This window comes from Poecile atricapillus, chromosome 2, assembly GCF_030490865.1.
Source record: "Poecile atricapillus isolate bPoeAtr1 chromosome 2, bPoeAtr1.hap1, whole genome shotgun sequence".
Taxonomy (NCBI): domain Eukaryota; kingdom Metazoa; phylum Chordata; class Aves; order Passeriformes; family Paridae; genus Poecile; species Poecile atricapillus.
In genome coordinates, this window is record NC_081250.1 from 65,114,775 (window position 1) to 65,130,113 (window position 15,339).

The window sequence follows — 15,339 nt, forward strand, 5'->3', positions numbered from 1 at the left end:
GCTGTTTTTCTTGGCTGCATCTCAGATTGTGTGTGGGATCCTAACCTCAGGCACAATAGCATTCATAAACAGCAATACATTGCTGCTCTTTCTACAGCGACACATAAATACTCATTTTTAAACGAAAACAATCTTATTAAATACCATTCATTCATATCTGGATTTACAGATGCTTGTTACTTTTTGAAACCTGTACCCAATATAATCGTTTTATACTGGTCAATGTATAAAGCAGTCTTATGCTAGAACATTATAAGGTCATAATAAATAATGTTTTAAAGATATAATTAGCTACTTCATGGTAGGAGAGCACATTTTAGGTATCCTGCTGCTGGATTAGCAAGCCACCAAAAAAGAGAAATGAAATGGCCTTGCATAGGTTTCTTTATTACTATTATTTCTAAGGAAGGATTTTACAGGCGATAATGGAAATCAGACTAGGTTCGGTTCAGCCTCTTCTGCTGTGACCAATGTGCAGTTACTAAAACGTGCTAATTACTCCAGCGTTCTTTGGAAGCATTTCTTGCGTTGTGATTGAGGTGCAGTAGTGAAATTCTAGGTCAGGCTTTTATACACTAAACAAAAATCTGTTGTTATTTTTTCCCTTCCCCAGATCGGTTGAAGCAAGGGTGAGTGGTGGCTGAACGTTAGAGCATTGCTGCCACGCTGAGCTAATTCCTGCATGTGAACCAAAATACAGCTTGGTGCTCTTTCACCGTGAACAAGGACAGCCCTCCTCTTTGTACCGTATTTTACCCCACCCTCCAAAAATCAAATATTAATATAATTTGAGATTTAACTGGTGGAACAGCCATCAGGACAGCAATGCCCCGCAGCTGAAATAATATTTAAAATAGAAGAGATTTGACATTTGAGAAGTCAGTGGCTTGAAATACCCAGTTGTACTTAGCTAATTCAGTCCTTAACCTCTGGTTTCAAATAAATCAATTACAGTCGATTCCACTTCAGTTCAGAAGTGCACAAGGTTTTTAGTTAATTGAATACATTTTATTCACTTGCTAGGAGTATTCATTTATCCAAACCCTTACATTTAGAGGCAATTTCTTTATTGTCCATGATAAATTCGACTGCATAATCAGATCAGCTCCTTGTTTGTTTACTCGTCTTCTACCTCCCATTTAAATTCCAGAATGTGCACTTCCCTTTCCCTCCTTGGTACGTGCATGTCTCAGCCCAGACCAGATTCCCAGAACCTCAGCCCTCATGTTAGGAACGTGTAGCTAAAATAACGAGTGCCCTTCTGACAGGGAGCAGCGGGAAGTCCATCCCAGCTTGTGAACGCACAGTGATTTAAACTGGCTCCATAATCAAACGTGAAAGGTTGGGACTACAAAAAAATAAATGGTGCCTTCAATTTTGTCCTGTGCACCTTTTCTACATGAAAGAGCTATGTTCTGCTCCCTGCCCTGCAAACAGTGTGAGCTGTTAACTCCTAGGGAGGATTTGGAGCCAGCTTGGTGTCAGCGGGATAAGGTTTTTGTCCAGCACAAGGCAATGAAGTTGTGTCCCTGATCCACTTTGAACAGATACTGGTATACACTTTGTGTGTGTTGTTTGCAGAATCCTGCTGGCATTGGTTTACTGTTTTGGAAAGGAAAGGGGTTAATTAGCATCATTATCAATCACTAATGCTTGTCTAACGTGTCCAAAGAATAATCAAGTTAGGGAACTGCATGAAGCTAACATCTGCTTCATTCCAGTTAAAGATTTTTCCTTATATCGTTCAATTATTGGAAGTCCACACCGGTTTCAGGCTTTGTCAGGGCCATAAAGCAGGGTCAGATCGTTAGAAATCTAGAATGGAGGGGAAAGTGCAATATAAATAACAAATGGCTTCATTATTTGAGTTACAGGTGCAAGAATGGCTGTGAAAATGAGTAGGGATTACTAGAATGTGTTCCTTCTTTTTATCTCCAATACGAAGGAAAAAATAAATCAGCCAAACCCAGTTCTTAAATCATTTATTCTGCATAGGCTGCTGCCTCTCCATTTGCAGTATTCAGTTTAGTAACCCCAAACTCCCAAAAATAAGTAGTTTAAAGCAAGCATTTGGAAACAGAGGAAAAGTAAAAATCTGTTATCACACATTACTAGCAGAGTCTTACTGGCTTCAGAATAGCAAAATAGCCTTGTTTTTCTTCTTCTAGTTAAAGTTCCTAGGCTTTTGTGGGTGGATGAAACAGCTGATATTTCAGGCAGGGTAAACAGATATATAGCTCTTGATGGTGTTAAATATTTGTATCCTTGAACCGTTACTCCTTCCTGGTGCTGTAGATATGAAGGTGACAAATCTGTGGTCCTTTATTCCCTCTTACAACAACTGCAGTCATGTCTCTCTGATGCTGAGTTTAACTTCGGTGGCCTAAAATTTTTATCATACCAACAGAGCGGTTAGAGCATCTTCACTGAGTGAATGTGGTGTGGAAATCAGGGTAAGACTACTGAGAGTTTTCTGGTAGTGTAGGAGGGACCTGCTGGTTCCCTGTGGCACTTTTCTTTCAGGCTCTGATTTTGCAAGGCACATGCTGGCACCCAGAGCCTGTGGTTTCCCCATGAGTCCCTCCCTCTCAAAACCAGGGCCCTGAGGTTACTCCAAGCTCCATGGTTATTGTCCTGTTTGTAGTCACAGAGCTCATTTGCACAGCGGATCTTCAAACCAGGGCAAGGAGTGTAAACTGGGAAAGCATAGCTTAGGTGAGCAAAAATTGTTTTGTGTTCAGCAGGAAGGTGGACTGTTGGGTGTGAAGTGCAAGCCATTTCACCATGTTGTTCCTTGAACGCCTTGTGTGCACATACACATATATCCTATTTTTTATAGGGGATCTGCAGCATCTACATGAAGACCTTTTCTGTCCAAAGATGCTCTCAAGCTGCTGATGTTGCCTGTGGTATAGTTAAGTCTCTTTGTAATACTTGATTAAAAGCAGATGCAGGGGTTCTGAATAGAGAGTTGTTTTTCTAGTGGCAGTGTGAGCTGTGCAGTTACACTCGCAGGTTGAGGGATGTATATTGCTTCTATACAGTGTTTTTGGTTATGTTCTACCTGCTCGTTCACCCCACAGAACTTCCTGCCTCAGCACTGCTTTGGGCAGAGCTGGCCCCCTCCTCTCTGCGTATGATCCATCCTGATCTCCACAGCTAAGGATAAAGAAGCAGACATGTGAAATATTTGGGGCACATTTCTGATTGCAGAGCAGAGCATTTTTTGGGGCTCCCAGGAGAAGGGAAGAGCTGCATTCCCTTTTCTTCACTCTTTCTCTCTCCCTCCCTCGCATTAAAGTCTGCTGGCAGGCGCCTTTCCCTCCAGCTTGTCCTCCTTACCCTCTGCCTTGCTGCTGGATGCTGCTCCCTGTGCTTGTCCCATCTCCTCCTCTCCCGTGGTGGAGTTTATCTCTCTGCCCCGCAAAGCAGGATGGCTTGGACAACAGCTGGGGAGACATCCCTCCCTGCGGCACCTGCTGGTGCACCCAGGCCAGGAGAGGCCAGCGGGGCAGTGCTGGGGGGAAAGCAGGGGCTGTGCCTGGCCTCAGTGCTCCTTTTCCTCATTAGGCCTAACGAGCTACACTATACTAGTGCTAAAAATGTGCTCCTGCCATGCCTGCCCAAGTTTTGGTGCCTGTGTATGGGTGTAGATGATCCAGGACAGCAGTTGATGGGTGTCCCATTGCTACGGAGCCTTGGTGAGGGCTGTTCTGGTATGCTGATGTTTGGGATGGGGGCCGACAGGCTGGCTGCTGGGGCTTCTTCCCAACCTCATGCCCTTGGGAGAGCTTGCAGCTATCCCTCTGGAAAGGATGGGGTTTTGCAGGGAGCTAGGGAAAGGGAAAGAAAACAGGAGGTGGCCATGGCTTAGAAGAAAATCAGATGGAAAAGGGGCAATTGAGATTTTGCTTTGTGTTTCCATGAGGTCCTGGACATGGCCTTGGTAGGGGGTAAGGAGATCACCCATTCCTTGCTGCAGCTGCTTTTGGAAAGTTTCCTGGGAAAGCTCTGGGGAAACTGGAGCCTCCAGCAGAACTGGCTGCTGCTGTGACCTTCTTGGAGGCCGACTGTTTATTTGTTCGCATTGTCATACTCGGGGAGGTTTTTCACCTAGGGCGCCTCTTGCTCCTGCCTTTCTGTGCAGAGCCGGTGTGCCAGCACCTTGTGCACGTGCAGCTGTACCTAGAGGTGTGTGCTCATCCATATTTTTGGGTGTTTGTGTATTTGTTCGTATCTATCTATCTATTTATCTTTATGGGCGTGTATATTTATGCCTCCGTCCCTGAGACTTTTGGAGAGGCTGGGATAAGAGGGGGTGGGGTGGGCTGTCTCCCGATAGTTGATATTCCAGGTTCAGCCTCTTTCTCCGCTCTCATTCTCTAAACCCAGCCAGGGGGAGTGTCGCCCCAGGCCGAACATATGCTTCTTTCCATTGCACTAATCCACCTTCAGCGTGGAGGAATAATTGCTCGAGTGTCCATGGCTCCTCGGCGCTTTGTCCCTCGCTGGCTCCCATCAGCTTGGCACACGCCATTTCAATCAAATCCTTTCAGAGCCCTGTCTCCTTTTATCACGTCCCCGCTCCGGCGAGAGGAGGGAGGGGAGGACCGGGCTCCCCGCAGCCCCGGCGGGCCGAGCCGAGCCAGACCGGGTCTCCCCACCGGGAACAAAAGGGCGGCCGAGCAGCGCCGGGCTGAGGTTGCTCTGTCTGCAAAGGCGTTAGAGTATGATGTTGTTGTTGTTGTGGGGAAAAAAAAAGGGAAGTAAAAAAGAAATAAAGCCATCCCGCGGGGTGGTTGAGCTCCGTTCCCTGTCACGGTGAAAAGCTCCGGTAGTCCAAGCGGGCATTAGGTTATGAAGAGGTGTGTGGAACCCCCACCTCTCGGTGGCTGTGCTGCTGCTGATTGGGGAAGGGCTGGGAATTAACAGCTGGAAAACTCCCGCGACTCTCTGTGGTCAGCAGAATGGGAGATTTTTGCAGAAATCTGTCTCCATCCCTATCTTCCCCTTTCACCCGGCGGAGCCAGCCCCAGCCCAGCGGGACAGAGCGGCTGGGCACGGAAGAGGAGCAGGGATGTTCCTGCCCTCCCCGGCCGGCTCGGGACCCCGGAGGGGCACAGTGGGGCAGGCTCTGCCCTGCTGCAGGGAAAGGCTCCGTCTTTTACTCGTTTGTTTTTACTCTCTTCTCCATCAGACGAGGGAGTCCTGTTCTGTTTCTGATGTTGCGAAGGGGATTAAAAATTCTGCCTAGGACCCCCTAGAAGAGGGAATAAAAGAAGAACAAGGCAGGATGGTTAACCGAGGGAGATTTAAGATTAAAGAGGAAAGAAAAGGCGGGGTGAGGGGAAAGAGAGAGAAAAATGTGCTCAATCTTTACATCCTTGCGGGACTCTTCAGGTCTTTCTTACTTCTTGTTTTTACGCAGCTCCCTGGGATGGCTGATGGGGGGCAGCCCCCCCATCACCCCGGGCCCACCTTTCCCGGGAAGGCTGCTGTGCTTCCTAAGGCTGCCTGTTGTCCTGTCCGCCTTGCTGCTGCTGGGAGGCGGGGACAGGGGGGCTCCGGGTGGGGGGTCCTGCCTCCCCCATCAGCGCTCTTGGGTTCGCCGCAGGTGAGGACCGAGACCTTCACAAGAGAACGGGGTGTCGGGCCACATTTCACACCCTCCATCCTCCCCACCCTGCGCTTCGAGGGAGCCCCGCAGAGCCGCGACCCGGGCGAAGCTGCCCCGGGAGCTGCGAGGGGCTTTGCCGCGACACACGGGCCGGGCCGGGGGGCGAGAGCAGCGGGGAGCTGCCGCGGGGGCAGAGCCGCCCGGCAAACACGCGGCCACTCGGGAGTGTGCCGGCCTTTGCTCCTTTCGATGCACGCCCCGTGAATCCCTGAATAGTTTTTTTACTAAAGCGTGGGTCTTTCCTGCTGCTGAGAAAATTCGCCTTTATCTATCTATCTATCTATCTATCTATCTATCTATCTATCTATCTATCTATATATCTATCTCTATCTAAAAAAATCCATAAAAATCCCTTTTCCACTATTCCTCTACGCTTGTATTTAACCGCAACATCCACAGAAACTGCCTTATGAAAACCAGACTTTTCTATGAAAAGACTCTTCTGGCAGCAATTAGTCTGGCTTTCTTTAACAAAATTCTTTGTAATGTCATTCAGCGGAAAACAATAATCCCAGGATAATTCTGATTACAGAGGTTTTTTTTAAAAAAAAGTAAAATATAAAATATTAAAATTAGCATATTCGGATTTGCCCTAGGGAAAAAAAAATAAAAAAAAGGTTTACATTTCCTATTGATCGGAAAAAACTCGCTGAGATTGTGCGAGGGTGGGCTTTCACGGGAAACAGACTCGTTCAGTTCCTGTGTGACGGGCGTAGAGGGCATTAACGCACACACTCGTTTGCCGAGTTATTTTGGGGGCTTTGCCTCAGCCTCGCAGCCCAGCCCCACCTCGGCCGGGAAGGAGTGCCGCTGTCTCCAGTGGGAGGCTCGCGTCCGGCCCCACGCAGCTGCGCCCGCCCCCCGGCAGGCAGCGCTCGGCTGAAAATCGCGCGGCTGCTCGGAGCGCAGGGAGAAGCGCTTCCCTTTCCTCCGCACCCCTCCCCGGGAGCTGGCTGTCCCCGCCTGGCTCCCGACCCCCCAGCGGGGCAGAGGGTCTCATCCCCGGCTCCTGGGCGGCACCCAGCTCGCCCACCGGAGGAGGATGGGGAAGTGGGAGAGCGAGGGGAGAAGAAATGTGGCCCCGGGAGGCGGGGGAGGGTGGGGGTAGCTGCCTACCTGGAAGCGTGTCGCGGATGCTCGGGCAAAGCCAGTCCCTCCGCCTTATTCGCAGGTTTTTGCTACTTTCCCCCTCTCTCTCTCTCTCTCTCTCTCTCCGTGCTCTGGTGAAAGGTTCCATGTTCCAGCCCAGAGAGTCAAACGTTAAATTGTTAAATCGGAGTAGGAAAGGAGGGGGGAGAGGAAAAAAAAAAAAAAAAAAAAAAAAAAAAAAAAAAAAAAGGCGTGTTTATATTTCAGGTATTTTAAAAGGTCGACTTTAATTAGGTTAAATACAAGTATTATTGGCCCAGAAGCACATGCTGCAAGAAGCTCGTTACAAGCTTAATTGCAAAGCAAAAAAAAAGAAAAAAAGAAAAAAAAAAGAAAAAAAAGAAGAAGGAAAGTGCCGTAGTCTTTAGGCACGACCCACCTCCTAAAGTGCGTGCGTGGGGATGCGCGGTGACAGCGGCGTGGGGTGCCGCGCATCCCCACGCGGGACGGCCAGGGCAGGCTGTGCCGTGCGCATCCCTCCCCACCCCAGCTTCCATCCTGTGGGAATGAGTTGGCATTTACCCGCAGTGCTCGCCCGGAGTGGGGGGCTGCTTTTGCGGTTGAGCGAGGTGTGGGGTGTCTGTGCATGAATCTACTCTGAACTTGCCGTAAAGCTCAGTCCCTCCCGACCCTTCAAAATAGCCCTTCTCCCCAGCTGGTCCTTCTCTCTCAACCCCTTGGCAACCCAACTTGCGGGGGGAAGGGGGGAACCATTTGCCCTGAATCACAAATTTTCATGGCTTGGAAAGAAAAAGGTAACCCTCATGTCTAGCTCAATTAATAAACATGGTGATTTCACACCCAAAAGGAGGACATTATTTCACGGGAGCGCTATCAGCTCCATCACAAAGGGTCACAGCGCAGCTGTGGCGAGCCCGGGGTTATTATGCAGCCTGATGATAGGATCCCGCTTGCCATCCCGGCTCCTTCCTCGGGGCGACCAATAGCCCCCGGCAGGGCTTGTGCCACCTCATGATAAAGGACTTACCCGATGTGTGAGGAAATGGAGCAGCTTTCAGATGAGAGGTAATAAGCTTGCAGGCGCAGCCCCAGCCCCTCGTTCCCCCCCCACCCCCCGTCTCCTGCCTTTCCATTTAACTTTTTTTTTTTTCTCTCCTCCCCCCCAGACAACAACAGCAAGAAGTTATTATTCATTTGAACGCAAACCTGACGCTCCCTCTCACCTTCTCTGGCCCCCTGTGGGGAGCAGAGGCGGGAGACCCCCGGTCCCCCCTCCCGGCTGCCGGTGGCAGGAGGAGCTGCCTCCCCGCAAGGAGGGACAGTTGTGGCTGATGGATTTCTGGTGTCAGGAATTGGGTCCAGAAGCTGTGAGGCAACATATTAACTGCGATCCCATAATCTCTTAATCACATTACATTTTAAGTGAGCATGTGTAATTTCACCCATCAATGATTTATTTAAGCAAGGGAGCACAATTACTTGTCTCGCACACAAACGCTGGCTGGGGGAGCATTGTTTGCCAGAAACAAAATCTGCGGTTTCAGGGACTATCTGTTTCTCCGTGCTGAGAAACCCCAGAGCCCCGCTCCTGAGGACAGGAGTTAGGCGGCTGATCCTCTACACAGGCAAGGCGAGGGCGAGGTTTCCCACCCTTCCCATCCATCCTCTTTCCAGAATCAGCCCGGCAGCAATGTCTGACGCTGGTGCTGTGAGAAGTGTTCTTCAGCTGCCCGGTCCCTCCCCGCTGCTGCCCGCAAGCTCTTGCTCGGGGGGACGTGCCAGGGAAGACAGGGGGAGGTTTGCTGGCTTGTGGGGATTTCTGACCCTTCTGCACCGTTTTGAATAAAGCAGGTATAATTTATCGGGGAAGCCCATATTACATTGTGTCACTCTTCCCGAAACCTACATTAGAGAGGAAGGAAAGTCGAGTAACCTTTCCTGGCGCGTTGCTGAGCACTGGTCTGGGCATTTGACTCCTCCGTCTCTGGCCTGGACACATCCGGCACGGTGAGAGCTGAAGCGCACCCCGCATTTTGGCACACCAGTCCGCTCCTCCCGGGCTGCCCTCCCTGTCCCGCTCCGGGCTGAGACTTTAAAGTTGCCCCAAGAAGAGCAACGCGTTTCAGCGGGAGGTCAGCATCCTGCATCCTCTTTTCTTTTCGGCCCCAGGGCCAAACTTGCCATCGAGAGGCCGGTGCCGCTTTCCAGGCTGCGGGGCAGCATCCCTGGCCAGCTCCCGCCGGGGGATGGAGACCGCCGGCGGCCAGAACTCCGAGCCTCACCCTCTGCCTGCCGAGAGGGTAGACGGGCACGCAGGGGACTCCTCCGGCTCCCCCAGAGCACCCCCCGGCTCCGGGCCTCCTGGTCCCGTTGTGCAGTTTGGCCCCAGCACCAGGCTGGAACCTCCTCCACAGCTTTATGTCATTATCGTTATTATTGGTATCATTGTTATTAACCCCCCGGCAGATCGCTCCGTGCAGAGCGGCCGCATCCCGCGGCCAGAAGGGAAAACCACCCGAGGAACGCGTGGGACTGCCCCGGAGCCGGTATCTTCCTCAAACTGAGCTGGGGTTCTACACGTGCCGCTATCTTTACTAAAGAGTCAATGGAAAAAGGTCCCCGAGAGGCAAAATGTTCGGCTACTGAGAGAGAAAAAGACCCCCCCCTCTTTCAGTAGCTTTACCTTTTTTTTTTTCTTTTTTATTTTCTGGAGCTGCCTTAGTCAGGCATTTGGCAGATTTAACGTCGCAAAGGAAACAAAGAAAAAAAAAGTAATTACATTTTTGGAAAACAAACAATAATTACATGATACAATCGGTATAACAGTAAGTGAAACACAGCAGCGGGAGTTAAAAACAATATTCTAGCCATGGAGATGGGCTCCGCCGCTGACTCAGCGGTTTTGAGTACTCCAAATTATCCTTACATCGGATTTCGGTAGCGCAGTTCAGCTGCAGTCTACTGGCTTTTAAATTAAAACATATCTTGCTGATTAGGCACGTATTAGGGTCTAAAAGAAAAAAAACAAACAAAAAAACAAAAAACCCAAAACAAGGAAGAAGGTTTCTCAAGGCAAAAATTATTCTGGTGGATCAGGAATATTTCATGAGCCCTCTTTTCTCCCATCCGTATGTCAAGCGGAGGAGCTGCGTTTGGAGGGGCAGCCCCTGCTCCCCGGTTCCCGATGCCCGGGGCGGGGGCGGGAGAGGAGCAGCAGCGGCTGCCTCGCATCTGAACGGCTGCAGCACCTGTCACCTGGAGAAGCTGTGACTTCACATGCCCCGCGGCTCTGGGTTCACGTTGGAGCACATTATTCCATCACTGAGCCGTGTTGACATAAACACTTCCTCCCCCCCACCCCGACCTTCTACTCCCTCTCCCCCTGTTTGCCCGACTTTCACACGAGTATTTGGGATGATGTCTAAGACAGCAGAAAAGTTGTGTGTGTGTATTTTCTTTCTTTCTTTCTTTCTTTTTTTTTTTTTGGTAACTAACCTTTTTTTTTTTTTTTTTTTTTTTTCCAATTGATTCAGTTTTATTTTAATCAAGAGCCCTTAGGAGTAGTTGTAATGATATGAATGGTTAAAGTGGGAAGAGCTGAAGGCTCAGGAATGCTCTCTCCTCGGAAGAAAATATGAGACATCCCACAGAAACAGCCATGCAGAGTGTAGGTCTTATGTAAATGGATAGAAATCATAGGGCTGCCTGTGTAATGTGAAGTGTACGTGAAATCTAGCATTTGTTCAATCAAACCTTTGTTCTGCTTCCCATTAACTGCCAAACCAAAAAGAAGAGGGGAAAAAAAAGGAAGAGTGATGAGGAAAGAAAACCAATCCAGCTTTGACTGCTGCAAAATTCTGATTCCCACCACTTTAAACGTTTATCCCAGAGAAAAGTTTTGAGTTGTGCCGTTGTTCAGTCTCGGTACTGCCCTCAGGACTCCCAAATTCCCAGCGAACAGGCACACAAGCGACGATGACAACAACAGCAGCAAATACGAGGCTCGTCGCCGCCTGCTCTATTTGGAAGCAAACCCGCTCTATTTTTCGTCAGGCAACCCCAGACAGAAGTGGCAACTAAAGCTTTAAACCCCTTGGAAATTCCTTTCTGGTTTAAGAGAGCCAGGGGGCTTTCGTCCTCTCCCTGCCGTTGGTTGTGAGGAAAGGCAACAAAAGAGGTAAAATGCCTTCTCCATCTAACTGGCTCAGCGTTTCACATGCATCAAAGGGAAGGCAAGAGCTAATCCGAAAATGACCACTTTAATGTACACGAACCCATGGCTACAGCAGCAGAACCGAGGGGGATTTTGAACTCTCCACCACAACAAAACCCTACACTTAATGTCATAATAACAGATATTAAACAAAGGGGAATGAAAGGATCTCACGCTGGGTTTTCTGCATTCTTGAGTCTAATTAAAAATATACAGAAAAAAAGACATAGTTTGGGTCAAAATGGCATGAGAGACGCCTTGTGCCAGTGAAGAGGCTGCAATTATCAGCTTAGAGACAATGTCCTGGAGGTCTTATTCACTCTTCAGCTCCAGGGGAGCTGAAAGCCAGTACAGGGTTGACTGGGGCATACGCACCCCACCGGACCAGAACTGAAAGGGCTTGGAGAAAAGGACTAAGGGACATTTATCCTCTCCTTTCCCCTTCCCCTAGACAGCAAAAGGGGGACTAAAACAAATACAGCAGACCCCCCGCAAGGGGTTTTTGTGGATTTTTTTTTTTTTTTTTTTTGAGGCCACTTGGACTGCCCTTCCATTCAAATGTAGCCGGGGTGTTTACTTAGTGTCAGATTGTATGACTCTGGCTTCTGCCTCTGGGGCTGGTGCCAACTGGGAGGGGAATCCTGTGGTGAGCAACAAGTGCCCTGCATGACAATACCTACCTGGGGAGAAAATACCTTGCAGAGAAGGGGTCTCCTCCAAAACAGCAGGCCAGAAACTGGAGCCAGACAAATTCAAATGCAAGATAAGGCACAGGCAAGTGATTTACCACTTGAATGAGTTACTGAGAGCTGAACCCATTCTATTCCTCCCTATATTTTGGCAGAAGTGTGGATGTCCATACAGGTGATGTGACTGAGTCTAATCCAAGTGATTGGGCTCAATATAGTGCATAGCTTGCTGTATGACAGAGGTCTGATGAAGCCCTCAAAGCTATGACTAATAAATTACTTAAAGACTTTGTGATCTGGCCCCTTACAAATATCCACAGCGCTGTTTTTGGGTATTGGTGTTTGGCTGACATTACTTAAACGTATCAGTAGGGCAAACTGTCTTTTCCTTGGCTCGTATGAAAGCTAACCTCTTTCAATGCTTGTTTATTTTGCTTCCAGAGGAGCCATGCTTGGCTAGGTGTCAGGCAGATGGGTCTTCAGTGAAGAGGCAACGAACAGTGTTGCCACTCTCCCTTTGTCTGAGACTTTCTTGGTGCCTGCAGACATCTTGGGCTGCACCCAAGGTACTCCCATCCACCAGCAAGGCAAGTGATGGGCAGGGGCTCCTGCAGCTGAAACAATTGAGACCTATGGAAGGTACTCCCACTCCAGAGAAGGGACATAATTGCAGTGGAAATCAAAACAGAGAGAGAGGGGAGCAGTGCTGCTCTCATCCCATGGCAGCCACAGGGAGCAAAACACACCTAATTCAAATGTTCTATTTATCCCTCCTCAGCTGGTCAAATGGATCAATTCAGAGTTACTCATGGCATTGAATTTGATGTATAAAGACATAGCAGAGAGCAGCCCTGACTCTTGCTGCAAGCAAGACATTGGTGACCTGATGGATCCTTCTTTCTTAGGTCCTGTCTATGTCTTGTCCTCAGAGGCTTCATCTGCCCAGGCCACCCTGCCTTAAAGTCTGCCTTGCACAGAGAAGGGTCTTTCCAGCTTGCCTGGCAAAACCTTCTTAACCTAAGGGCCTTTGCAAATGGCCCAGGAAACCTTCCCCCATAATTGCAGGGTTCTCACTCAGCACTGTGTGTGCGGTGCAGTCATCATTTACCAACATGGTCACTCCTACAAACCCTGCAGCACAGCTGCCTTACTGGAGCTAAAGATTAATTATTGCCTGTAAATCAAAGAGGTCTTCTCCAGGCAACATCACTAACACTTCCGAGGCTGGTTGTATGTTGAGTTTTTGAGAAAAAGCTGTAAAATGAAGTTTTCAGCTAACATTGCTCCTCAGCCTGTAAAATCCTAGAGAGGCGAGAAGAATATTTGTTATTTAAGGGTTTGTGCTCAGGCTTTCTGCCTCCTGTTTTCTTTATGGCTTTGGAGTGACACCTATGAAGTGGTGTTTGAAACATTTATGTGCTGTTTTCAGTGAACACCTGGAGAGCAATCGCACTGCCCTTGCAGGGAACATTGACAGGACAGGACAGGGAGGGATACCGTAGCTCATTTTCACACCTGTAGGTGTAAGTTTATGCTACTTAATCCCATAGTGGTCTTTGGCTATTGCACACATGGGAACTGAATTAGATTTGGCATTGCAGGGGTGCTCCCCTCACACTTCCTGGAATGGGCACTGCTCTGCATCCCTCTGGGACATGGGGCTCCTGCACAGAGCTGACTGAAGATATGCTATTGGGTCTGACAAGGGAAGAAGTCCTACTTCAGATAGGGCTGCCAGCATCCATGTGCTGGAGGCAGCCCTAACACTGTGGTAGCTTTCTTTGTGGTATGGTGCCCAAGAGATTTAGGAGCTGAGTCGGAAGCTGTGGGCATGTCCACAGTGCTCTGCCAGCCTCCTGAAACTGGACTTAAGTGAAGCTCGCAGCCTTAACCACTGGCTTTGGGAGGAGATGAGGGGTTTCCTTAGTCCCCTTTGCCTGAGGCTCAGTGTGGTGGTGGGAGTGAAGTTCTCATCAGGACAAATTCATTAAAAATAGCAACAGACAGATGGAATTGAAAATAAAAGCAATTCAGTGCAACAGGGGCAGCAGAGAGAGCAGCAATTCCTTGAGAGTCGGACTTAAGTAACCACCCTGTTGTAAAGTAAGTTGGATTCTTGAGATGAAAACAACAGGAGAAATGTTATTCTAACAATAAAATTATCATGATCATCATCATCAGCAGCAGCATCACCTGAAAGGAAATGGTAAATGAAAGCTGGAAGAAGCTTGACTAGCTTTTCCAAACTAATAAAATAATCTGGTTGGTATTGCTCATATCTGATTAACATTGTGTCTAATTGTCATGCTGGTTGCAGTTCCATTGACAGTATAATTTTGAAGCATTTTGTTGTTTTTTCTGCAAAAGTTTGCCCTCATGTGAGTCTTGGTTTGTACATTACTTGCTGGGAAGTATAATTTTTTTAAACCAGTGTTATACAGAGTAATTAACTAAGCCATGAGAATAAACACTGACAACATATAGGGCCCAAACCTGTCAACATTTAACTTTTATCAGTGTGAACACTCATGGCGTATTCTGCACGGGCACATTTTTAGTGGGGCTGCTCATTCATCTTCTTGATGGTGTGCTGGGATGAGGATGTAGGCAATGGTGATGGGGAGACTGGGAACCAGACTGGGACCTGGGGGAATTACACTCTTTTCTATTACTTCTGTCATAGGGAATAGGTAGGAGGAGGTGGGATTGTAACACAGCCCACAAGTACTCTGCTTTTGTTGTCTGTTTGAGGAATATAATTGATTATAACTGATTAGCACAGGCTCCTGTACTAAGTTTATCCCTGGTGTATGTGTCTGTCTGCTGTGGATTAAGCTGCAAAATGTGACTTGCAAGATGCTGTTAACTTGGGAGTAATGAAAGGTGCTGTGTCCCTTCTATAATCTACTGTCTGTTCTTCACATTTTTTCCAGTATAGAGGTACTGGGATTATATTCAATGGGCTGTGCCCAGTTCTTCTGCACTGAGAGCAATGGGAAACAGCTAGGTGTCTCTCTGCACTTTCAGGTAGTTCAGTGCTTTAAAAATCTGATCCCTGTGTGCTTTGTGTCTATGTCCTTATCTTAAGATCAGCCTAACTGACTTGGAAGCAGGTGAAAATTTTACTAAAAATACCTGCTGGCCTGTTTCTAAGAATAAATTAGAAAATAAAGACAAAAAGGGTACTCTAGGTCTGTGCCTTGCAAGTTTACATTTGTCAGGGGAGCATCTAATACAGCCATATAGAAAACTGGATCCTGCAGATGGGACATCTACATGGGACAGTCTGCACCCATACAGTTCAGAGAGTCTTGTCACTTTAGGAAAGCTGCTCCCAAGCCTTGGTATTTGGAGATCTGGACAAAGGGGTTGAGATGCCATGGTGTCAAGCCATCCCTCATACACTTGCTGAGAAGGATAGATCCTTCTCTTTGGGTTTTACCGTTAAAATTAATGAGAAGGAAAAATTCTCAAGGAAAGGAAGCAAACTCCACAACCCTGCTTATAAATAACACCAAGGTTTGAACCCAAAGTGATGGGAAAGTCACATTTTAAGCTGTGCCTGTGTCCTGGATTCACCCTGTTGAACAAGAAAGTAGTACTGTCACTTCCGATTCCCTCCTCGCTGTTGCTCTGGCAGTGTCCAGGGT